This window comes from Artibeus jamaicensis, unplaced genomic scaffold, assembly GCF_021234435.1.
Source record: "Artibeus jamaicensis isolate MK-2021 breed Jamaican fruit bat unplaced genomic scaffold, CSHL_Jam_final contig_332, whole genome shotgun sequence".
NCBI lineage: Eukaryota > Metazoa > Chordata > Mammalia > Chiroptera > Phyllostomidae > Artibeus > Artibeus jamaicensis.
The window spans coordinates 5,049,877-5,076,793 of NW_026521788.1; the positions used below are offsets into that span (position 1 = coordinate 5,049,877).

Genomic DNA, 26,917 nt, shown 5'->3' on the forward strand with positions numbered 1-26,917 from the left:
CCAATAATAAAATACACAGTGAAACCAGCAGTTTTTCAGAAAAATTATTCGCAACATGGTTTGTATTACTGAGTTCATGAAAATAGTGTCAGAAGGTTTAAGATTTCAAAATGGCCCAAGATCCATGGCTTTATAATGGATTCATCTGCATGCAAATGTATTTCTCATCATTTGTTTCTTGGCTGAGTTTGTGTTTTAAAAGAATTTGATAAGTGTTGCTCTTGTTTCTTCTCCCCAGGCTAGGGGAGAAAGAGGTAAATGTTATAATGTTATGAAAATCCTTCACTTTAACATAATTTTACTCATTTTCTTCTGGGAGACTCCATAAAATTACTTTGTAAACAATGTAACTTAATGGTAGGTAAAACGTTGCATACGAGCTTCACTAGAATGCCATAAAATCTGCACTCCATCCTTTGTATTGAAGATAGTTATAAAAATTATACTTGAATTGCAAGAATAAACATAACTGATTCATTTCAGGCAAAAAGGTGAAGTGTATTCTTGTTTGTAGTATTGTGATCGCTGAGGTACTGCTTTTTGTGTAATAAATTGTAATAATCTAAAACTACGGAATTCTTGAAAGGGAGTGTCATTTCAAACTGTTACAGTGTTTTACGATACAGTGATGGTTTCATTGAGCCATTAGTTAGAAGTCTTGCTTGACGTAATCATCAACTCTTGTCTCATGGCTTGCCAGGACTTTATAATGGTAGAACTGGGCTGGAGTATGTTTTTATATCAGAGCACGTGATCTTAGAAAAATGTTTCTTTTATAACTTAAAACTCCCTAAGGGGTGGACTGTTTATGTTAACATGATATCACATATATGTACAATCAGCAGTTCATGAAATGCCCTATAACAACAATGGACTAGTCATTTTTTTATTTTTAATTATATTTTATTGATTATGCTATTATAGTTGTCCCAAATTCCCCCCACACTGGCCCTCCTCCACCAAGCACCCCCACTCCCTCAGGCAATCCTCACACCATTGTTCATGTCCATGGGTCATGCGTACATGTTCTTTGGCTACTCCATTTTTTACACTGTACTTTACATCTCCATGGCTATTGTGTAACTACCTATTTGTACTTCTTAATCCCCTCACCTCTTTACCCATTACTCAACACTCCCTTCCCATCTGGTAACTATCAAAACACTCTCTATATCCATGATTCTATCTGTTCTTCTTATTTGCTTAACTTGTTTTTTAGACTCAGCTGTTGATAGATATGTATCTATTGCTATATTATTGTTCATAGTTTTAATTTTCTTCTTTTTCTTAAATAAGTCCCTTTAACATTTCATATAATAATGGTTTAATGATCATGAACTCCTTTAATTAGTTTGGGTTTTTTTGTCTGGGAATCTGCCCTTTGATTCTAAATTAGAGCTTTGCTGGGCAGAGCAATTTTGGGGGTAGGTCCCTGCTTTTCATGACTTTGAATATTTCTTGCCAATCCCTTCTAGCCTAAAAAGTTTCTTTTGAGAAATCAGCTGACAGTCTTATGGGAACTTCCCTGTAGGTAACTGCATTTCTCTTGCTGCTTCTAAGATTCTTTCTTTATCTTTAACCTTTGGCAATTCAATTAGGATGTGTCTTGGAGTGGGCCTCTTTGCATCTATCCTGTTTGGGACTCTCTGTGCTTCTTGAATGTGCATGTCTATTGCTTTCACCAAAGTAGGGAAGTTTTCTTTCATTGCTTTTTCAAATAGATTTCCAACTTGCTCTTTCTCTTCTCCTTTCGGCACGCCTATCATGTGAATATTGGACCTCCTAAAGTTGTCCCAGAGGCTGTCTATACACTATCCTCATTTCCACGGGTTCTTTTTTTCTTCTTGTTATTCTGATTGGTTGTTTTTTGCTTCCTTATGTTCCATATCATTGATGTGACTCTCACCTTCATCCACTCTACTGTTGTTTCCCTACAACTTGTTATTTATTTCAGTTGGTGTATCCTTCATTTCTGACTGGATCTTTTTTATGCTGTTGAGGTCTTCATTAAGTGCCTTAAGCATCCTTATAACCATTTTTCTGAACTCTGCCTCTGATAGATTGCTTATCTCCATTTACTTTGGTTCTTTTTCTGGCATTTTGATCTATTGTTGTTTTTTTTTTCATTTGGGCCATGTTTCTTTGTCTCCTCATATTGGCAACCTTCCTGTGTTTGTTTTTGTGTATTAGACAGAGGTGCTATGACTCTGTGTCTTGGTCTCATGGCCTAATAAAATAGATGTCCTGTAGTGTCCAGTGGCACAGCCTCCCCTATCACCCAAGCTGGGTACTTGAGGCATGCTCTTTTATGTGGGCTGAATACACCCTTCACCCTTCTCTTGTAATTGAGCCTTGATTGCTGTGCATGAAATAGACATGCACATTCAAGAAGCACAGAGAGTCCCAAACAGGATAGATGCAAAGGGTTGTAGCCTAGCCAATCAGGTGTAAGGACTGGCTGTGACCACTGACCACCAACCTGCACCCTCCACGGAGGATCACAGGAGCAGGGTGGTGGTGCTCCAACATGGTCTGTAGCTGTCCACTAGTTGTGTAGGCTCTATGGTTTCTTGGGTGGAGCAGGCCAAGGTTAATCCCAACCTGTATTCTGTCCAGGGCCACCCTGCATAAGCTATAAAGCAATCTGGGATAACGCTACTTGTTCAGGTCTGGGAGATTCCCAGGTGAAGACAAGCTGTGTATCTGGGCTAGCTGCTGCTGGTGCCAGGTCTGGGGCCATTTAGTTATTGCTTATTGATAGGATTTAGGAAGTTGTGAAGCATGAGGCAAGACCAGCCACTCATATGGAAAAGTCACAGTTAACAACTTGGGTGGGCCCATAAGTTGGGTAGGACAAAGTCTCAAGGGATCTCCGGGGTGGGGCAAACAGTGTTAGCTGGGTTGATGGAGTCTTAGATATGGCCCCCACCTGCCAGTTCTGTGGCTCTGTCAAGGGAGGGCTCAGAAAAGGGACATTGGCCTCTGCCTGTTGTTCTGTCTGGGAGAAAGTTGTCCATAGCTCCTGCCTTGATGTCAGACACTTCAGTTCTTCCCTTTATGCTGCTAGTTCCTTTCAAACTGCTTCTCCAGTGTTGGAGCTCAGAAGGAGTGAGTCTGAGTAAGTCCTTGTGTGGGTGCTTTAAGAGGAACTGCTGGGGACTCCAGAAGTTTCTTCTCTGACTTGATCCCACACAAGGGATCAAGTTATGGGGACTTGATTTTTGCAGCTAGAAGTTATGGGGACTTATCTTCCTGGCACTGGATCCCTGGGCTAGGGGGCCTGGTGTGGGGCTGGGACTCCTCTCCTGAGATATCCCACCCAAATTTTTAATCATCACACATGGATGCAAGGCCAGCCCATTCTGTGTCTTTGCCCCTCTTACCAGTCTGGATGGATGTGGTTTCTTTAATTCTGTAGTTGTCAGACCTCCATTTAATTAGATTTCTGACAGTTCTGAGTGATGGTTGTTCTACATTTTAGTTGTGATTTTGATGTGGTTGTGTGAGGAGGCAAGCAGTGTTTACTTATGCTGCTACCTTGACCAGAAGTGGACTAACCATTTTTAACTCTACAACTGCTTCATTCTAAGAAAGAAAAATAGCCCTTGATCCTCATGTTATATGTCATGAATTAGATATTATCCTTTGTGTATTGCTTCATAAGACCTGATATCTGTAAGGATGTATTTAGTAATGTATAATAGAAAAAGAAACAAATTAAACTTGCTTAAACAACATAAGGACATTTATTATATTATCTGGTATAGACTGAATAGTATCCTCCCAAAATTTATGTTGAAGTTTTACCCCCCAACGTGATTATATTTGGATAGAGGACTTTTAGGAAGTAATTAAAGCTAACTGAGGTCACAGGGGTGGGATCTCAATCCAATAGGATTGGTGGCCATATAAATCAAGGAAGAGAGAAAGGTCCCTCTCCACTCTGGTTCACACACCGAGGAAAGGCCGAGTGAGGAGAGTCATGAAGGTGAGAAGGTGAGCTGTCTGCAAACCAAGAAGAGAGTCTTTACTGGGCACCAAATCAGTGAGTATCTTGACCTCAGGCTCCCCAACTTCTAGAGCTGAGAGAAATAGACTTCTGGTGTTTAAGCCATCCAGTCTATGGTATTTTTGTTATGACAGCCCAAGCTTACTGATATATTTTCTAAGAAGTTGGAGAGACTTCAGAATTCATTGATTCAAGAACTGAGTGATATCTTCAAGGACCTAGGATTTATAAGCCTGCACTGCCTTCCACTTTTGATGTTGACGTCCTAAGAGGACTGGCGGAGAGATGGCAATGACTGTTGGGTCACATCTAGACCCAACAATAGTTTCTCTTCTCTGTCTCTGTCCCTGCCTAAGAATCAAGGAAATATTTCCAGAAACTCCTCAACAGGCCTCATCTGGTATCTCATAGGTCAGAAGTGGGTTATCCAACCAGTCCAAAAAAAACCACAGGCAAGGGGACTATCGTGACGAGCCTAGAAAAATTAAGATTTATTCCTGAAAATGGTATTAGGATAATTTTCTCTTCAATCGTATGAGGAGTAGACACCTGAACAAAACAGGGATTTGTTCGAGAGAAAGAACAAAGTAGTTAATGCTGGGTTGGCAACAAATAATGCTTATTATCTTCAAGTCAGTCACATCTTACGTGGGAGGTAAGTTCTAAATTTGGCACATAAAGAACCATGTATATTCAAAATTGTCTTTGAAAATTCCTTAAAACGACATGACATTTTGGAAAGTGATGTAACTTGCAGTAAATTCAGTGTTTTTCCAGCATTCAATAGATTTCAGTCTCTTTGGGTAAGGCCAGATGAAATACTTGGTTTTCTTTTATAGGGCAGAGTGATATTTTCTACTATGAAAGGCACTCTGGAAAGGAAAAAATAGCAGTCATATTTCCTAACAGATTAAATTCTCTGCACAAATGGAGTGGGTTGGTGGGTAAAAGCACTAACGCTACCCAACGCAGTAGCAATTTATAAAGTCAGAGTTATGCAAATTTGAAATCGTGTAGCATAAAAATGTTAATAAATTCTCAGATGATTGGCAACATTTGAGATAAGAGAAACACAGAAGTTTGCTTAATAGTAACAGTCACCCAGTTTTGAAGCTGGAGGGTTGGGTCAACGGGAAACCATGTTTTTGCTACAGCCCATGGTGGTGCCGCTTCAGACAGCAAAGAAACGCCTGCATTCCCATGCCAGTTTTATGGAAAATTCATCTTGGATTATGCAAGTTTTAAATTATGGGAGGCTCCAGTAATGACATTTCTTAACGTAAAATCTAACTGCCTTGCATTTAAACTATTTTTTTCTCACTACCTGGAGCAGGATGCTCAGTGTAGCTAGGTAAACCCACATAATATGAATGTTTACATACTGTAACTCCACTGTATTTTGTTGACATTGGTACCTAACTAGACCAGTAAGACTTACCTCTTTTTGTCACTAACACTATCCCACACCCACGCTTTATTTGGAATGAATGTATATATAAATATATGTGAATATACATATGTACATACATACATAAAATAAATATCCATTTGCTGTCATTTAAATTAAAAGCACACATTATAAAATAAATGAATCTTATTTCACATAACACTTGCCACTTCTAAAAACAAACAAAAAAAATGAGTTTCCCTTAGAAAATAAAATAACTCAGAAAATGAAGTGTAGAGAGAACATCTGCACACAAAGCGGAGCGAACAGCAGATCCCTCTCAGCCTCTGGTTTCCCCGCCGAGCAATGCTCAATGGGAAAGACTCACATCCGAGACAGCGCTCATCCTCCCACTTGTCAAGCAAGCTAACTCAGTATGGAAATAAATGCCAGAGATGGGGGGAAAGTGGAAAAGCAACTAAATATATAACCTCAAAAAAGCTTTAAAAATACTCTATGGAACACATTACTGGGGAAAATATATCTTATGGAAGTTTCTTTCAGAGAAATTGAATTTACAAGTATTCAACTTATACATTTTGAATTGCCAGCTTATTCAGTTGAACAATTAATTCTTTACAAATATGTATTGACTGCCTCTGTGTGCCAGGCACTGTGCTAAGAACCAAGAACTCCGTAGTCACCGCCCTCATAACACAAGGTTTTGTGAAGTCTACTCAAGTGAGAATTCTGAAGGACATAGATACACAAGGCTCTGCTGAACCAGTGACTTGGAATCAAGTAAGAGTCCTCATAAATATAAATGGGTGCACTGATATATACAATATATAGAACATTAACTCATATTTACAATCAAAACCAAGAAGAGTCATGTTGCTTCGTAATAATATCATGAGCTTTTAGGAGAACTCATAAGACTTTTTGTCAACATGAACTTAATAAGTTTCTCTCTTTTTTTGGTGAAGAAATAAAAGATTAGGGCTATGGAATATTTAAATCCATGAATAAATCAGAAACTTTAGTATGGCCCATTATTTAACTTTCTCCAGGGCTGCTGAAAAGTCCCATAGATGCACATAAGTTATGAAAAGTCCAAGAAGCAGTGAACAAAAGGTTAGCGTCTAGAGTCCACAGCCGCCTGGCATTTCTGTAACTAAAAACAGTCCCAAATTACAGATATATAGAGCATCCCCACTAAGGAGTGAGTTTTAAGCATTAAATAAAAAAGTCCCCTTTTGTGTCGACATTCCACCTTTGTGTTCTGCCACCCTGCCCTCTGAGAGCCATCACTTGTGGTATTGGCTCTAGCTTGGGACTGTCAAGCTGAGATTTACAAAAGGCCTTTGGGTTGGCCAAGATTTGGTCCATTCACACAAGACTCAGATGTGCAGATGGCTGAATGTCTTTCTTACCCACTATTAGTGGGAGGTAAGGGGGGAATGAGAATCAGAAGACCGTGATCTAAATTTACAGGTCATAGATGAGAGCAACAGAAAAACTGACAGAGGCCGCCATCACTGCTGCCAGTTTAGAAAGGAAACAGCCAGGAAGAACCCTCTGTTGGTTTTGTGAGTAGGTGAGTAAGGTCATGTATAGCGAGAAGCATAAAATCGGCAGACGTTCACTGGTGGAAATCGCCACAGTCCCTCTGACCTGTCCGTTAACAGAGATCATGTGAATTAGGTGTGTAGCTATTGTCTAATAAAGAAGCTGCTGTACTAGATGTGATAACATCCAATATTTGCTACCCATAATTCAATCTTTTTTAAGAGATGGTTCTTTTACCTGCTGAGGACCTAGAAGAGATAAAATGCCACCTTGGAAGTAGGAATGAGGAGAACTAAATTGCTTTGCCTAATTGAAAACAATTTCAGAAACAATGGGCAGGGCAGGGAGCAGAGAATGGAAAGGAAGAAAGAGAAAAGTAGATGGTGAGAGGCTGGGGCCTGATCTGAGGGACAGTTGTGTAGATTTGTAACTTTGGTGGTACTTTGCAACACCCTACGACCTCAATGTAGTCCTGGATTGAACAACTGCTTTCAATCCATAGTTGCTCTTTACTGGGGAGTTGTTAAATAGTCAAGATAGTGCAGATACTTTCTGGAATATCCAGGGTAAAATTAGATAAGAACTTTACAATTTCTTTTTTTAAAGATTTTATTTGTTTATTTTTAGAGAGAGGGGAGGAGAAAGAGAAAGAGAAAAAGAGAAACATTGTGTGGTTGTATCTCATGCACCCCTTGCTGGTGATCTGGCCCACAACTCAGGCATGTGCCCTGACTGGGAATCAAACCTGCGACCCTTTGGTTTGCAGGCTGGCACTCAATCCACTGAGCCATGCCAGCCAGGTCTGGGACTTTATGGTTTCTTTAGGTTAGCCCCTGCACAGAAATTTTGAGGTTTCATTTATGTGGCAAACCTCGCATCTGTTTAAGAACCTTATTTAGAGTTAAGACAGAACTCCTCATCCGCTGGACCTCAAATAAAGCAAGCTCAACTTGATGTGTCCATAATACCCACAACCATGTCAGTCTGTTGAGAGCTGGAGATTGGCAAAAGGCTCTCCCTGTTGAACTGAACTGTTTCAAAGGATCTTGAAGTCAAGACTTTACTGAGGTCTGAAGTGAAGCTGTCAACACCTTGCATTGGGAGCCAGAGCTCAAAATGATGTGCTCTGCCCTGCTTCCCAGAAAGTGCCTGGTTTTCATCATTCTGGAGGCATCTCAAAACCTTTGCAAGTTGAGAACAGTCTTGTAAACTTGTGTAACTCTCAGACAGCTTGTGAGCCTCAGGTCCTGGGAGACAGTCAAGGCTTGTTGAGCTGGAGGAGAGCTTGACAAGTCTTCGTTCTGGTCCTTTTTAATCTGGGACCATGACAACACTATCCCAAAGAGGTGGGAACTTTCCTTTGCCCAGAGCTCCTTCAGAAATGATTCCACCATTTTCTTCACTGTCAAGCATTCCTCCTCAGATCAATCTAAATGTCTCATGGGCTAAAGAATTGATATGCCCTGCTTGCAGTGTCTGCTGCTTTCTCCAGAATTAGAAGCTCTCTCCTTTAGTGGGAATACATGCCACTATCCATCTTACATGCTGCCCATCTCTTGATTTCTCTAATCTTGATTGAGATTGAAAATAAAAGATAGATACTAACATCAGGCATAACAGAAGTATGTATCAGTCCTTAATAAATATTTGCTGAGCCAGTTGTCCTTTCTGCTGCTCTGAGATGTCCTTCCCAGGCCCTGATAATCAATACTTCAGCACTGGTCACCCACTGCAGGCAAGAAAAGGTAATGACTAGTCACCAAATTGTTCATCCCTAATACAATCTAGGTGTCTGTGCCCACTGCCCTTAAAATCGCATTAAACAATTTAGCTCTCTAATTGCTGAATCTAGAAGCCATTGGAGAGCACATGTGGGTCTTGGCAATTCGAATGATTAGAAGCCCCTTTTGGAGGTATACCTGCAAACTGGGCATATCAATTTTTTATGTAGGATTAGAGGTATTATCGGTTAAGATGTGGAAGTTTTATGGATCCCTCTTCGCAAAGAGGTACAGATACTCTCACTAACAATTTTACCGTTGTCTCCAGGGATGATACATCTGCTTTGAATGATGCCCCGTGACACAGACCTTGATTTCCAAGGTTACACTTCAAAGGATCCCACTGTTCTCTTTGTGAAAGATATTTCCTTTTAATAGTTAGTTAAAGAACAGTTGTGCTCCAGCTGAGATATGTAACTTAGAAAATATGGGGTAAGTTCTGCAAATGTGCCATTTCTTTGAAATGGTTTAGCAGCTCTCTCTTTTTTATATTGCAGTGAAATTATATTTTGCATAAGAATCTTGCCATAAGTGATAGTTCATATCAACCTAGGTTTGGTGAGTGATGGATTCTTAACTGCATAATTCATAACTTGGTATTTATATGGATGGTCAAAAATAACCACTTTTATCTAACATGGTTCTGTGAGTACTTTGCAATAGCAAACTTACTTTCAAATTATAATGTAACATGTAGAATTAAATTGAACCATCTTAATTGCTATCTTTGTAAATTAAAAATGGTTTAATACCAGCATTTTCATGTGATTCAACTCAATAGATCTGTGATCATGATTAAGTTTCTTTTTTATTTTATTTTATTTTTTATATATTTTATTGATTATGCTGTTACAGTTGTCCCATTTTTCCATCTCCTTTATTCCCCTCTGCCCCGTACCCTTCCCATCAGCATTCCCTGATCTTAATTCATGCCCATGGATCATACATATAAGTTCTTTGGCTTCTCCATTTCCCATACCATTCTTAACCTCCCACTGTCTATTTTGGACCTACCATTTATGCTTCTTACTCCCTGTACCTTTTCCCCCATTCTCCACCCTCCCCTTCACCACTTATAACCCTCCATGTGATCTCTATTTCTGTGAATCTGTTCCTGTTCTAGTTGTTTGCTTAGTTCATTTTTGTTTTTGGTTTTGTTTTTTTTTTAGCTTTGGTTATTGATAGTTGTGAGTTTCTTATCATTTTCCTGTTCATATTTTTTATCTTCTTTTTTTAGATAAGTCCCTTTAACATTCTTCTAATAAGGGCTTGCTGATGATGATCTCCTTTAATTTGACCTTATCTGGGAAGCACTTTATCTGCCCTTCATTTCTAAATGATAGCTTTGCTGCATACAATAATCTTGGATGTAGGTCTTTGTATTTCATGACTTGAAATACTTCTTTCCAGCCCCTTTTTGCCTGCAAGGCTTCTTTCAAGAAATCAGCTGATAGTCTTACAGGAACTCCTTTGTAGATAACTGTCTCCTTTTCTTTTGCTGCTTTTAAGATTCTCTCCTCATCTTTAATCTTGGATAATGTAATTATGATGTGCCTTGGTGTGCGCTTCCTTGGGTCCAACTCCTTTGGGACTCTGAACTTCCTGGACTTACTGGAAGTCTATTTCCTTTGCCAGATTGAGGATGTTCTCCTTCATTATTTGTTCAAATAAGTTTTCCATTTCTTGCTCTTCCTCTTTTCCTTCCGGCACCCCTATGATTTGGTTGTTGAAACATTTAAAATTGTCCCAAAATTTCCTAAGCCTCTCCTCATTTTTTTGAATTCTTGTTTCTCTATTCTGTTCTGGTTGAATGTTTCTTTCTTCCTTCTGGTCCAAACCGTTGATTTGATTCCCAGTTTCTTTCCCTTCACTGTTGGTTTCTTTCCCTTCACTGTACATTTTCTTCTATTTCATGTTCCATAGCCTTCACTTTGTCCTCTATTTCATGACCATATTCAGCCAATTCTGTGAGCATCCTGATGACCAGCATTTTAAATTCTGCATCTGATACATTGGCTATCTCTTCAATGGTTAGCTATAGTTTTTCTGCAGCTTTGATCTGTTCTTTCATTTGGGCCATATTTTTTTATCTCAGGGTGCCTATTATGTAGTAAGGGGCAGAACCTTAGGTATATGCCGGGGTGAGGAAACCCATGTCACTTCACTGTGGCAGTTTGTGGGGGAGGGATCTCAGAGGGAACAATGCCACTTGCTCAGCTCTCAGCCAGCTTTCAGTCACTTCCCCTGCTACCCACTAGCAAATTGGGCCCTCTGGTGCTGATTCCCAGGTAGGTGGGCTTGTGTACATTCTAGGACCCTGTAGGTCTCTCCAACAAACTCTCCTGTGAGGGTGGGAGTTTCTCACACCACCTCAGCACCCACAGGTTTTTCAGTCAGAGGTTTTGAGACTTTATTGCCCCAAACTGGACCATGGGTTGCACCAACTGTCTCGCTCCCCAGTTGTTTCTCCCAGTTTACCTGCATGTAAGTGTGGGACTGCCTGCTCCACCAGCTGCCACCTTGCTCAGTCTGCCAGCTACTACCTCACCCAACCCATCCTCCAGCTGCTGCCTTGCCATGACCTTTCCACCCCGGCTGCCTGTCTCTGCCCCTCCTACCAGCCTGGATGAATGTTTCTTCTTTAACTCCTTGGTTGTTGGACTTCCATACAGTTCAATTTTCTGGCAGTTCTGGTTATTTTTTGTTTTTAAATTTGCTGTTGTCCTTCTTTAGGGTTGTACAAGGAAGGAAAGTCTATCTACTATGCCTCCATTTTGGCCAGCAGCCCCTCATTAAGTTTCTTAATCACTTGAAGCTTTATTAATCTCTACTATAAGTATAAGGTTAATAAAGTCTCTCAGAAATGTTATAAGGATTGAATATAGTATATCCAAAATTTCTAGTACCATGTTTGGCACATAGTAGGCACATATATATATTAGTTCTATATTTTTTTTCATTTTGAGAAAGAGAATAGAGAAGACAATTGCCAATACTGGAAGTTTAGCTATATTATCTTTGTGAAAAATGATAACACTTACACATTAGGGTGGCTAAACAATATCTCATTACCTGAATAAGGTGTTAGACTCATAGGACACTAGGTTAGATGCCATCCTTTCTTTTTGTACAATCTCAAATCACTTTTGAATGAGAACAATTCCCCAAAACTCACACTACAGCTATTCTGAGAAGAATTAGACACTTTGAAGTCGGTCATCATGAAATCAAAGGGCAGAGAGTAATTCAAGAGCAGGTTTCAGAGTCCGACTGTAGAATCTCACCATAGGAAATCGCTTCACCATGTTTTATAAATACTTTATATCAGTTAGAATTTTTAATTCTGTCCAGAGTCAACAATCCATCCTTTTGTTCAGATGTGAGGTTATTAAGTCCATTTAGCTTAAAGGGCCCTTTGGTTTATTACCAGTGTCTTTCTTGTTATTAAGTGAGTTGAGAAGGCTTTGATATGCCCCTTAAGATACATGGGCCCTGATGTTTTTAAAGATCCTTGCACCTACAGACTTCTTATATGTGTTCATTTAGATAATGAGAAAGATCCACATGTATTGTACAGGACATTGAATTCCCTGCATAATACGAATGAATATTAAACATTAGGATCTGAAAAGAATAGTGCAATTCTATTAATATTTATAACTGATCTGTGAGACTAGGGGAATTCTTCAGTATGAAATATTCCAAATTCATGTTTGTGAGAATGAAGCATCCATGAATTTAAAATGCAGTTTTCCTCACTGAATTAGATTTCTATTATACAATATACCTAGTGAATTCTTTGTTGTTGATGTTATAGCCTTACATTATTTAATAGAGGCTGAAAATGCATTTCAGAAATGTGAGCTCAGTTGAACCTAATCCACTCTTTTTTATTAAAAGGAAAATGCCTTTTCCACTATCTTTAATCTTAATAATAGTTTCTTAGAGTAGCTAACAATATTATAAAGATTATAGTCCCTTTGATTTAAAATTTTTCACCAAATTGCTCAGATTCAATCTTTGGGGTTTTTTTTCCTGTCAAAATTTAACAAGAAGAATAATTTTACTAGTCTTATTAGTAAAGTAGATAAGAATGTCCACAGTAAACCAGTAAGTTTCCTTTATGAAAAGGGCCAGAAATATTTTGACATTATCATAAATAAAAACTTCATTATCTGATCAGTCTCGGTTCTCAAATTCAACATTTTATAATGTCAAGGCAAAAGCTTCTCTTTAATACACCAAAAGAATTGAGAGCAAAGCTTTAGATCAAATCTTCCAGCCCAGAGATAAATTTCATCCGTTCATGGCATTCTTTTGAAAGTTACAAATCTAAAATTGAACCCAATTATGCAACTACAGTGATAGAGTGATAGCCTTAGAGGCAAACCAGTGTGCTGGCTCAAGGAAAACACTTTGCCCAATTCTGGGAGAGTCCAATCATAATACCACCTAACACACAAAATTTCATATAGGCTCTATGCTGAGTAGGCCAAAATAATGATGTATAATAAGGGATGGCTGCTTCTTGCTGATGAGTATTTGGAAAGGGGAGCATTTTAGTGGACTGTCATCATAGAAAACCAGAGCTTTCTTACGCACTGGAAGAACTCCAGTCAGGGCTGGAACGCCAAGTGCGAGTTAGGACAAATCCCCTGCTCTAGGGACCTGGGTAGGGCCCAATTAAAAGACTATCAAAACCCTTCCATTTTTCCTTTTGGCAGTGCCAATAAAAGCTTCAATGGGCTGAAAATCTCCTTGTGTCTCAGGATAAATAGATGTTTTCATAAAACTTGGGGGGGGGGTCTTAGCCAAAGAAAAAACTTCTCCCAAACAGATCCCAAACTCTGCACAGTCCCACTAAATGTGGCTGCTTTCTTTAAATGGGTAGAATCTATGGAATTTTTAAAGGGGTTAGGGCAAGGAACATGGAAGAAAAATCACTCTAGCCCTGGGTAGTAAGTAGAATTCAGAAAATGCTCATCAGAGTTGTTTTATTCTTTTCTTTAAACAATTATATATGTTAAAATCAAACTTTATATGTGAACACTGGCTCTTGATTACTTGCCTTCCAAATTCAGAATATGTTTCTCCTCCAGTCTTCTCTGTTTCTGAAATGGAGCCACCAATCTCCTGTCTCCTTATGTCCAAAATCAGGAATCATTCTTTGTTTCTCTGCTCCCAACCCACCTGCCATTCACCCCAATAACCAATCTGTAACCAAGTCACACTGATCTTGCTTCCCAAATAGGCAATGAATTCACTTGTTTTAATCACCACTGTTACAACCAAGGCACGATCTTATTTTAACTGGCCTCCCACACTTGCCTCTCTTCAGTTCATTCCTCATAATAGCCAGAAAGTTCTTGTAAAACATATCTGTTTATGCCACCCACTTTCCTATTCAAAGCTCTTTAATGCCTTCACTTTGCACACAGAATTAAGTCTCAAATCTCTATCGTGACCTACAAGGTCCTGAGTGACCTAGTACAGGTGTCACAAACTTTTTCTATAAAGGCCACATAGTGAGTAGTTTAGACTTTGTGAGCTATACCTACCATCTCCATTCCAGCTACACAACTCTACTAATGTAAAGAAGTTACAGACATTACATAAAGGAAGGGGCATGACTATGTTCCAGTAAAACTTTATTTACAAATACAAATGGTAGGCTAGATTTGGCCCACGGACCTTAGTTTGCCAACCGCTGATCTAGCACATGCCAATCTTACTAACTCCTCGCTCATTAGCTTGCTTTGCTCTCCCATCATACCTCTCGCTCGGGCCATGCTTTTTCCCACTCAAGAACATCGTCCATTCTGTTCTCTCTGCCTAGACTGTCTCAATTTAAATGTCACTTCCATGGAGGCCATTCCTGGATTTCTAATTTAATTATGTTTTCCTACTGTACTCTTTTATAGCACCATTTATTTTAATTTCCAGTAACCATGCACTTCTCTGTGGGATCATTTCTTTAAAGCCTGTTTCATCTTCAAGTTGTAAGCTACATGAATGGAGACACTGAATTTACTTTACTCATCTTTGTATTTCTAGCACCTGGTGTAGTGCTTAACATATGGTAACTTCTCAATTAAATGTTTGTTAATTTAAAAAAATAATGAGACTTAATTAAAAAATTGATGAGGAAAACAAGATAATTTGGGGATTTCTGATCTGAAACACCAGATGTTTTTAAATCCATTTATTTCCAAGGTACACCATTTGAAAAGTCTACTCTCCAAATAAAGAATATGTGCAAACCAGGGTAGTTAACAGGCATAGCCTTAAAACTTAAAGGTACTGGGGTTGACATAGTGGAGCTACACAGAGTTGCATGCGGGCTGGGTAGCTCTACTGCATCTGTAGCTCTGCCTTCTGGAGCCCACGCCCCAAATGTGAGAGTGGAAGTGAGAAAAACATGGAGGAAGCACAGCAGCTTTAAGAGCCTTGGACTGAATCTGACACACTTCACTTCCCCTCATAGCCCGCTGACCAAAACTAGCTACACAGCCCCAGCTTAACTACCAAATCGGCGGGAATTGTCAGGGAGCACAATACATTTTCTTTCTATCCCATACATTTTCTTCAAGGGGAGCTAAGTTTCTTGAATCTATTAAGTGGATTACCAGGCAGAAGATTACCATTTGTAAACCAGTTTGATCCTCTTCATGACTCAAAGCCAATCCAGTACAAAAATTAAAAAACATTAAAATGAGTTTGTGTAGGCAATATATATTTTTTCTTCCAGTACTAGGAGTACTTATTACCCATCCCCCAGGACCAACCCTACTGGTTATTTCTTATCCCAAAGTCAGTCCTTTCCACTGATCACCTTGTCTATTATGAAATCTTGTCCACTTTGAAGATTTGTCTCAGCACCTTAATTCTTATATTTACTCCTAGCTCCTCTAATCAGTAGAAAATTCCCCCACACACACACCACAGTCTAGCTCAGCCCCTGTTCTCACTCTCTTGAACCCATCTCAAAGCGTCTAGTATCCACTCCAGCATTCACAGGTATTGCAGAAATAGGTAATATGTTGTTTATTATTTAAGTATCCTGGACTACTGGTAAATGATATCATTTACTTTCTCAGTTGGCTGGAGAAGGCAAAGCATACTCTTCTGTGAGCAATTTTCCATTGTTTACTAGAAGATTATTTCCTGAATTTGTATACATTTACTTATACTGGAGCTATGGGCAAACATCTGAAATTGGAAGTATGAAGTTTAAGGGGATTCTCATTTTACTTTTCAATTCATCATATGGGGTTATACACACTTGTTTATATTTAACTAAATGTCTATCAGAATGGTTAGCTTATACAGAATTGTTTAGAGGATGTCTGTATGTCTGGTTAAACATAAGAAATCCAAACATATATAGCCTGGGATAACAAGGATTACAAATACACATGTGCGTCAGCTTGAAAACTTCCCTTCCTGTGTTGTATTTAAAATGGCAAATACATACATCCACAGATATGTTAGTGTCCACAGGCCTAAAGTAAACAAGTCAAAGACCAAAAGAGTAGAAGAAACTATTAGGCATGTTAGTGTTTTTTAAAGCTAGTATTTCTAACTCAATGATGGGAAAAATTCCCTAGGGTCACATATAGAACCACAGCTATAACTGTGTATTTGTGGGCATTCAATGCTGTCAGATTCTAAATGTGCTATTGTTTTGTCCAGCAGAGCTGTCCGCATCCTGCTCATTCACTAGATGGCGGAACGCATACTCTGCCCATCCATGATCTAGGTGCACACAGACAACATGCAGTCCTCTGAGAGAAAGGTCTCAGGGGCGGAGGAGAATGGGACCGATATGTTTGAGTGTGTGCAAAAAGTTATTGGTCCATAGGTAACATAGATTTTTGAGCATTCATGAAAAAATATGTTAGAGTTTAAAATATGTTCAATTGAGACACAAACGAGTGAACAGATGAGCTAATTGTCAACTCTAGGAAAAATGAAGGGTTGAACAAAACAGGATGTATGGTTACAAAGGACTATTTGGTTGCTCAGAAGCATTACTATACACCGTTATAATATAAACTCTGATTAATGATTTTACCAAAAATTGTTGAGATGCTGGTTGGAGTGATGAGTTGGAGTGAGGAGAAGGGTGATGTGGAAGACCTAAGTCTTCGTCTGCCGTAATAGGAGATGAATATCTGTTACTTCATTCATTCATGCATCTATTCATCCATATTTTTAACAAATATTGATTGCTTACGACATGCCAGTTTCTGAGACAGGTGTTAGAAATGTAAAACGAGTGAGTTGAAGTAGCCTTCCGTCTAAAGGCAAGACAGACAAGTAAATAGACAATTAAAATGTCAAGGAACATGTATTAAAGCCAAAGGGGCCAGGATCAAGGGTGGGAGGCAGGGATGGGTAGGGCAGGGACAGTAGAGGGGGGAAATGGAGACAACTGTACTTGAAAAACAATAAAAAAAATACAAGATGACAGTTGCTATGATTCTGGGATGCACTTTTCTTCCACGATGCATCATTTTCCGAGATTTCGATTTCCCGTCAATGAAGTGGAAGGTAAAAGTGATGGCACAATAAAACCTCAGTAACTCTAACCCTCTGAAATGAAGTGAGTCAGCCTTGATAGGTAGGTTTGTGAATAACACTTGATGAGTACTCATTATGTGCCAAACTCTAAACTTCTCACTTTACAGGGATTTAATCTGCACAGCAATCCTGAGGTTGGCACTATGGTTACCACAAGGACAACAAAAAGGCAGACCACTGGAAAAGAATGTACGAATTGGGTTGAATGTGAAAATACGCCACTCACATGAAACCAACTGAAAACTAAAAATAAGGCACAGTTTAAGATAGCAGATTAGCAAAAATTACCCAGGGTTGGTAAGAGTATGGAGAAATGAGAGCTCTTCTATGCTATTGGGGCAAGTGGAGTTCAGGAGTACCATTTAGCTATAAAATTATTTAGCTGAAATAATTTTGTAATACTTTTATTTTTCACTGTATACCCTTTCACAGTGTTGGAGTAACCTTTTCTAAAAAGTAACTTTGTATTGTTTCTCTGCCTTTTGGCTAAGATCAAGTACAGTATCTGTTCTCATCAGTTTAAAAAATAATTTTGTAATTTAAGTAAAAGTAGTTTTAAAACATCAAAAGGAATTTTCTGCCATCATCCCTTTAAAGAATCACACTGTATAGAATTATACTAGGGACTCTGAGAAATCCTCTATAATTCTGTTTAAAACAAACATTTCAAAAATATATTTGCCCAAAGAATTTTATTATTGTTGTTTTGCCTAATAACTATTAATATGGCATGGGTCATCCTGTGGGGAACACTGGCCCAAGGAATCGCAGACATGTTATCACTGACCTAAAGTTATACAGTCAGGGAGAAGGGAGACAGAATTTCTGACTCAACATCCAAAACTCAACTGATGCCCCTCCAAAACTGGCTGTGCAATCAGGATGAAGAAATGGATCTGATTCATTCATGCTAGATAAAGTGTATCTTGTTTCTTAAAGGGAAAAATAGCACTCCAGGTTTTTCTGTCAATCTTAGATGGTATATCATGATTTCCTAAGAAGAGTTAGGTACTACCTTCAACAGGAAGAGAAAAAAAGACACATTTGAACTTGAGTTATATTTCCTGTCTTTTATTTATCTATTTTTAGAGAGAGGGGTTGGGAAGGAGAAAGAGTGGGAGGGAAACGTCAATGTGTGGTTGCCTCTCCTGTGTCCCCTACTGGGGACCCAGCCTGCAACCCAGGTATGTGCCCTGACCAGGAAATGAACCGGCAACCCTTTGTGTCAGAGGCCCGTGCTCAATCCACTGAGCTACACCAGCCAGGACTATTAAAAGAATACCATTTTAGCCCTATCATTTCCTCTTTTTAAAAATATTTTACCTTTAAAAAGGGAAGCAGGGGCTTGTCAGGGAATTTTGGTATCCAGTTCCTGACAAGAATACAATTTCTCCATTTCTATTTCTAAATATTTTCTAGGCCAATTACTCTCTCCTGTTAGTTTTTTAGATACTATTTTCTTGTATCTCCCAAATGAGACTCTTCATTGAAACTTCTTCAGTGATTTCATTAGCTATTTAAAGGAATTGCTATATGAATTAATATAGTCCCCTACCTCCAGAGAAATAATAAGGAAGAAAATAAAGTCACTATTTCTCCTCAAAGATGATAGGATAAAAATGAAATAAGTAAAGGGGAAAATTAGAAGTAAAGCCATTTTTGTCTGCGCCTGGCCCAAGCTGTCATTTCAGAAGTTTACAGTTTCAGAACCTGACTCTTCAGTTAAAACCATGAGACTGTATTGAATGAATATAAATACTTCCTACAAAAGTCAGTGCTGCAGATAAAATTGGAAGTAATGAAGTTGCCCATGACATGAGTAGGCCTCTTGTAGATGAATTTTGGCCTCTGTAATGTATACATAAGAAATAGGTTTGAGATTATTGAAAAGCAAACAAAACCTGCAGGTGGTCCCTCTGAATAGTGAGGCCTAGTTCCTGATTCTGGGCCAGCAGCAGACACACAGAACAGCAGACACACTGCCAAGGATGTGGAATGCCAAATGGCAGAGTGCTATATGCTTGTTTGGGTTGGCTGTGCTAGGGAGAGGAGGAAGGGGAGAGACAGACACCAGAAGCACATATCTCTCCATCTCAGTCTCCCTTTTCCCTCCCCAGTCTTCTTCCTTCTCTTTCACCATGTATTCCCTCCTGGAAGTTGAGTTAACTCTTTTTGCTGTTGGATTTACTGATGTGATTGGCTTCCTCTCGACTGCATTTGCTGCTGCACCCTGGAGCCATATGAAAGAGCTAAATTGTAATGCGAGCTTTCATGGCTGGAGGGCAAGGATAGCTGAGCCAGTTCCACAGGAGTAGGGAGAGGCAAACTCAGCACCAACTTCTACTGCCAGGGAGAAGGAGGAGGGAGAGCTGGGCATTGCCACTCCCAAACCGTGGCTCTCAGCTCCTTTTCCAGTTCCTGTCTTCACAAGAATTTGTTTCCTAAACTTCACTTGCACACATACACTGTCGGTGCCACGCCATTTAGCAGATAATGGTTCTCTAATTGTTTTCTTGTGTGCCACCTTCCCCACTAACGTGCACCTCGGCCGAGTTTCTCGCTGTACCAGACACTGCACTAGCCACCCGCGTGCTGCTTATTTGATTGAATCAGTAGGTATAGAAGCATTTTGCCCATTCCTGACGTTCTTGCCCTGCAGCTATAGTGTTGGCCACTCCTGTTTCTTTAGTCTCTACTGCCTTGTCAGAGGTGAAATCTAGAGCTGGCCGTAGACGCCTGTCCTTTGAAAGACCCAGCTTCTGTCCAACTAGATGACCTCACTTTTGTCCCTTGGTAGATATTGCCAAAAATAAAGTTTATTGGGTAGACCAGGTGTCTGAGGTATTTGCATGTGAATAGGGTGTCTCAGTGAGTTTGACCTTGCTGTGTGGCCTACGAAAGTACATTTCTCCTATGATTCCAGAAGTAAGAAATCAGAAATGGTGACAAATTTGGTTAGAACAGGGAGGGGAATACTCTATGTTTTTCAGTATATCCAGTTTTCTAGGACAATGTAAAGAATTCATCTTCCTCCAATGCTTTGTTTATTTTCCTATATTAAAAACTTAATATATTTTAGGATTATTTTTCCAGAGGTATCTTTTCTGATTCCTTGACTAGTATTGTCATCCAATACCAGGCTGTTTCAATGATGCATTTAAACACATGGCAAAGCAAGTCTTGACCCACTGATTTTTCAAAAGTTTTAAATAATCTCATTGCCTTATTTTTCCTTTAGAATTATTTTTTCTAATTCAAAAAAAAAACCCTCTTGTAGAATTAAGATTTTTCTTGCTAGTTATTGCTGTCATATAGGAAAATCAATTTAATATCAAAAATTTTTAATTAATTTGATGGATTTTATTTTAGTTAACTATTGTTTTTATTCCTATGATTTTCCTTTTTTTAGTAACTATAAACTGCATTTATATTTTTTTATCTTAATACACTAACTGGGGCAATATTGAACACCATTGGTATTATGAAGCATCCTCATTTTATGCTGATTTTACTATGAAAAGATATATTATTTAATTGTAAAATGTGATGTAAACCATCACCTTAAAAGATACATTATCTCGCTTTGAGAAAGTTACCTTTTTCATATTGTATATTTTATGAATTTATATTAAATATTAATAGATTTTTAAAAATACATATTGTCATGATGTGTTTCTCAATTGTACCTGTTAATATGAAAAATGCACCTATTATTTAAGAGAAGAATAATCTGCACTTTGGTGTGTTGGTGTCTATAAATGTGATGTGTGTATCCACAGCCAACATTATATTCGCTCAATGATTTTAAACAAATCACAAGTGAAGCAATCAGGTTCTAAACACTTTTTTTTAATTTATTGACTTTTTTCCAATCTTTTATGTATTTTAGTTAATACTGATATTTTTAATAGTGAGTTAATTTTGATAACTTCTATTTTCCAAGAAAATCACCCTTTTCTTTAATATTTGAAGGCTTTTAGCATGGACAGGTACACTTTCACGGCTTTAAAGAATGTCTCTGTATGGGATGCATCCTGACTGGCAGGGGAAGAGAATGGGGCTGCCTGATTTTCGGTGGAGTGGAAAAAACATAAAAGAAAGAAAATGTCTGCCCTGAGATGCCAAACCATATATTCACCCTCAGGCAGATTTGGTGCCCGAGTTTATTCTGCCAGTATATTCTAAAAATCTGGTTAAAGCAGTCACGGCAATAGCGCCCCAAGGCATCTGACAGAACCTAAAGTAAATCTCCAAAGGAACACTCTTTAAACTTAAGCCTCAAACAATTTCTCAGATAAAGTTCCTAGGAACTTTAGGCTCCCTTTAGGAACATGTGCCCACAATAGGGGGAAAAAGAGTCACACAACATCAAAGGCAGCACACCATTATGGGTAATAGCCATCCAAAACAGCAGAATCAAACTCATAGGGACTGCAGATTTTGTAACAACCAAACACTCAATGTAAGATACTATGTTTAAAGAAATAAAAGAGAGCACTGACAGTATGACTAGGGAGAAAGCAACCTTCAAAATTGCTTATACAAGATTAGGAAAATAAAACTTTTATAAATAAAAAATAAAATCATTTAAATTTGAAATTCAAAGGGCAAATTAAACATCAAAATAAACACAGACGTAGGGAGAGTGGTGAACTAAAAGATCAATCAGAAGAAATGCACAGGATCTAGCAAAGACAGAAGTGGAAAGTATTAAAAAGAGAACAAAATAGGTGATGATAGAATGAGAATACCTATTGTTTCTCTAATTAGAGCTCCATAAAGATGGAATAGGGAATAGGGAGAACTAATGGCTGAACAGTTCCTAAAATCGTTGACAAAAATGAGTCTTCAGACTCAGAAAACCCAATGAAGTCAAAGGTAAACAAAAAGAAACTCAAACCTCAAGATACCAAAGTAAAACTGTAGAACACCAAAGACAAAGAGAAAACAATGGCACTAACCAGATACAAAAGAACAGTTACCCACATAGAACCTGCAATCAAATTAAGAGTTGACTTCTTAAGGGCATCACTAAAAGCTGGCTACATTAGAATAATTTCTTTAAAGTGTTAAGAGAAAATATTTTCAATCTCTTATTCTATAGGGAGGATAACTATCTTTCATAAACAAGGATTAAATACATTTTTAGAGAAACAAAAGCTGAGAGAGTTTTCCTTCATGAGAAAGTCATTAAAGAACTTCAAAGGCAGATACTTGGGGAAAAGGAAAATGACCCTGGAGAGAAGACATGAAATCCATGAAAGAGATTGTGGATAAATATAAACAAACACTGACTGTATTAAAACAAGACTGAAGAAGTAAATCCTGAACAACAAAAGCGTATAAAATCAGAGTTAAAGTATTTTAAGGTTTTTCTGTTGTGCAGGAGGACAAAGATGGTAATTTTTGACTTTATATAGATGACTAAATCTGTGGGTAATCCAAGAACAGAAACAAGCCATATAACTTCCAAACTGGTAAAGGGAAAGAATAGAATTAGGGGTAAAAAATTGTTTAATCAAAAAAGAAGGAAAATTTGAAAAAAAATTTTTAGGAAAGGTAAAACAAATAGAAAGTACAAATAAACTTTAAGGTTAAAAGCACTTCTAAATGAAAGATATTCATAACATATTCATAAAGGGCATCAGGAAATAGCAGGAAGCTAATAACATGGTTTCAATATAAAGCAAACATTTTAGTAATTGATCAAGCACACAAAAAAAATTATGGGAATTTAGTTGATTTAGAACTGCTCAATTAATAAAATTACTGCAATGGACTTCAAATGTTAATTCAACATCTAGAAAATGATATTCACACATGCATGTAACACTTGAAAACTGACTGTGTGAAACCATTTAACAAATCTTATAGTATCATACAGATCACATTTTTTGACTTCATATAATTGAGTTTTAAAAATGTATTTTAAAAAATAGGATTTGTTTTAAAAATGTATTTAATTGGAAGGAGCATATAGTTAGATGTTATTTTCTTGACCCAGTATGACAATATTTGTCTTTAACTAAGCAAGTTTAGTCATTAAATCAAGTGGAGACTGAGCCAAGAAAGCAAGAGAAAGCTGAGACTCAAAAGGGCAGTAATAGAAGAATTAGGAAAGATTACCAAGAGCAAAGATGCATCATTAGAAACCAAGGGTAAGACCATCCACATCCTCGTGTTCCCAATTACTATGAACAGATATAAAAGCTGGACGGTAAAGAAGGCAGATAGGAAGACAATTGATCCACTTGAAATGGTGTGCCGTAGATGAGCTCTACAGGTACCCAGGTGCAAGCTCTACATGTCCCAGAAAGAGGGACATGCGGGTCCGGGAGCAAATCAAACCTGAACATCAGTGGAGGCAAAAACGACAAAACTGAAGCTGGCCTGCTTCAGGCTTCACAAGAAGGCCGGCTTCTTTAGAAAAGACAGTAGAGATGGAAAAATAGAAGGCAGTAGGAAAAGAGGAAGACAAATATGAGATGGACTGACTCTGCAAAAGAAGCCATAGTCATGAGTCTACATGAGCCATGCTGTCGAGGACAGGACGCTGTGGACCCCACACCAGGAGTCGGAGCTCACTCAGTGGCACACAACACACAAGAGCAAGTTTAACCTGTTAATGTTATGGTTAACATGGCCATGGATCTGAGGCACCTAGTGTACTTACTTCAAAACAAATTTTAGTGTCTGTTGGGATGATAGGTAATGTCTGCAGCTCTTTACTGTATTTCGAGTGAGAGTCTTCTGTATCTCAGTGTTCTGTTAACAGAGATGATCATGCTGCTGTCACAGCCAGGGCTGCTGCTATGGTTATCATCAGCTTTCAGTGTCTGGACCCCCTTCCAAAATTGTAAACTAAAACTCTCCCTACTTCATAGCCATTAAAATGGCTATTATGAAAAAGAAAATAAAGTAACGAATGTGGGCAAGGAGATGGAGAAATTAAACCCTTTGTGCTTTGCTGGTTGGAATGAAAAAGTGATGCGACCACTGTGGGAAAGAGTAAGGTTATTCCTCAAAAATGAAGCACAGAATGACCATGTGATTCACCAATTCCATTTCTGGCTATTTACCTAAAAGAAGTAAGAGCAGGCACTCAGACAGGTATTTGTACACCCATGTTTATAATAGCATTATTCACAATAGCCAGAAGGTCAAAGCAACACAAGTTGCTTCTGTGGATGAGTACATGAACAAGATGTGGTATATACATACAGTGGAATATCATGTGGTCTTAAAAAGAAAAGAAATTGACATATACTACAAAATAGATGAACCTTGAAAACATCATGCTAAGTGAAATAAGCCAGTCACAAAACTGTTTGACTGATATTGTTTGATTCCACTTACGTGAGTATCTAGAATAGTCAAATTTATAGAGACAGAGGTAGAATGGTGATTGACAAAGGCTAGTGGAAGGGGAGTGTGAGAGGTTAGTGTTTAATGGCTATAGAGTGTCAGTTGGAGAAGACAAAGTTCTGGATATGGATGGTGGCGATGATTGTGGGACAATGTGAGTGTACTTAATGCCAGAGAACTACACACTTAAAATAGGTTAAAATGGAAATTTTTTATGGTATGTATATTTTACCGCAATAAAAAACAAACAAAAAAATAGTCTGTGCCAGTACCCAGAAACAGTTTGACACTCTTCGTGGGGAGTTGATAGAATAATTGTAACGGGTGCTGAGCCTAGAGGTCTCCTCCAAAACAGAGAAAACCCCCAGAGCTATTGCTTGGGGGATGAGGGAACAGAACAGGGCCATTGAGAGTTACTTTGCATATCCAAAGAACTTGGCCAGTGTTTTAGTAATGCTAAATAGCTGTGCCAGCTCAGAGCCAAAGAGATGGACATGACTCTAACGTGTGATGTAGCCCTGGCTGGAGGGGCTTGCTGCACCTGCTCCAGAGCAGGAAGGTGGTCAGCTGCTACATCACAGGGCCATGCTTGCCCAGACTAAGAATGGCAGCCAAGAAAGGCAGAAGAGACCAGAGTGCTGGCAGGTGTAGCCCCGTGTGGGAGGAGTCAGAAATGGGGTTATGGAGGAATATCTATGCCAGGATTCAAACCCAAGTGTGGGGGCAGCTGTGCTCGCTCTCTCTCTCTCTCTCTCTCTCTCTCTCTCTCTGCCCTGCTAGAGCTCTGGACCCTATGGGAAGGAGAGTACGGGAGCCATGAGAGGCTCTCTGTCTCTCAGCCATGAGGTTTGGGAGCAGAGAAGCAGGTCTTGACCATGTGGTTTGAAAGAATGCTGAAGGACCCCCAGCAGCTCACCGTGAAGATATGGTTTTAGATTAAGAGAAGGAGCCTTACTAGCTGAGCCCAGACGACTGGAAGAAGCCAGAATACAGACAGAAATCTCCCCAGCTAAGCTACAGACTTTTATTTCTTTTGCTGCAAGACAGTACTCTCACTGGCCTGGTTTGGCAAAGGGGTAGTGCAGGCAGGACTGTGTGTTTATGGGTGTCTTTTTGTTTCTAAAGGGAGTGAGATGTAACAGCAGAATTCCGCCTTTATTCTAAACCTGTATAACTTTTGAATAAATAGTTCCTTTCCTTTTCATAAGACTCTAGCTTTGGGAGTTGTGGTTCTTACTGGCAGCAGGCAATAGAACCAGTGGTTCTGTTGCATAATCAATCTGAATACTTTGAGAGGAGTCAACTCTGTTATTCCTTTCTAAAACTGCTCTCACTACAGCATAGATGTCAAAAAGATAAAAAGAATATTATCTATGAATGCCTCACATTTGTGTAACACTTTATACTTGAAAAAAGGCTTTTATGTGTCCTGACATTTAATCCTTATAACAGTCTTATAAGGTAAGTTGTAATATTCCCTTTTAATTCATGGAAGAAAGCAAAGCCTGGGAGATTAAATTGTCTAAGACCATGGAGCTATTAAGGATGCAAAGGTTCAAATATCTACTGACTAAAGCCATTCACCTCCCAACATACAGAAATAGTTGTCAACTTACTATGAACTTTACATTTGAAATGCCAAAAGCAAATTGCATTGCTTGTTAAACTGAATAAAAAAAAGAAAAAGAAAAAGATAACATCATTACCTTCTCAGTGACCAAGGAATAATGATTATGCTGAATTTACGTGGTGAATCCTATTACCATATGTGTGGCTTTATTTTTAATGCTCAGTTTCCAAATCTTGGTCACATTTAAACTCTAGTTGACTGTATTTTTGAACTTTTGCTTCTAAAAATACCCTTTAATTTGGGAGGTAGGGGAGCTTTATCTTAAAACACACTGTTTTAGGTTGAGTCTATTCAGTTTTTAATCTAAATTCTCCAAAAAATATCTGATTAAAAAACAAACAAACAAGTAGCTAGGTTGTTCTCTCATTGTTATGCAAGAACTGTCTCATTTTGGGTCTTAAATTTCCTTTTTTATTGCTCTCCTTGGAGTGGATAGCTAATGTAAATGAGAGAAACCTGGCAATGCACCATTACTGCCCTTAGTAATTTTATGAGTTCCCCTAGAATAAATGGCTGGGTCAGTGCAAGCTCTCGATTCTCAGCACACAGATAGCATTCCCTTTTTTCTGAAGCCTGCCATAGATAAGTCAACT

At 38.6% G+C, this 26,917-nt stretch overlaps 1 protein-coding gene and 1 pseudogene across 4 annotated transcripts in view; both read left to right on the forward strand.

The window, feature by feature from the left end:
• Positions 1-26,917, forward strand: part of RNLS (renalase, FAD dependent amine oxidase) — a 332,787-nt gene that overhangs the window by 196,668 nt on the left and 109,202 nt on the right. The window lies entirely within an intron of this gene.
• Positions 17,796-17,966, forward strand: LOC119057791 (uncharacterized; annotated as a pseudogene).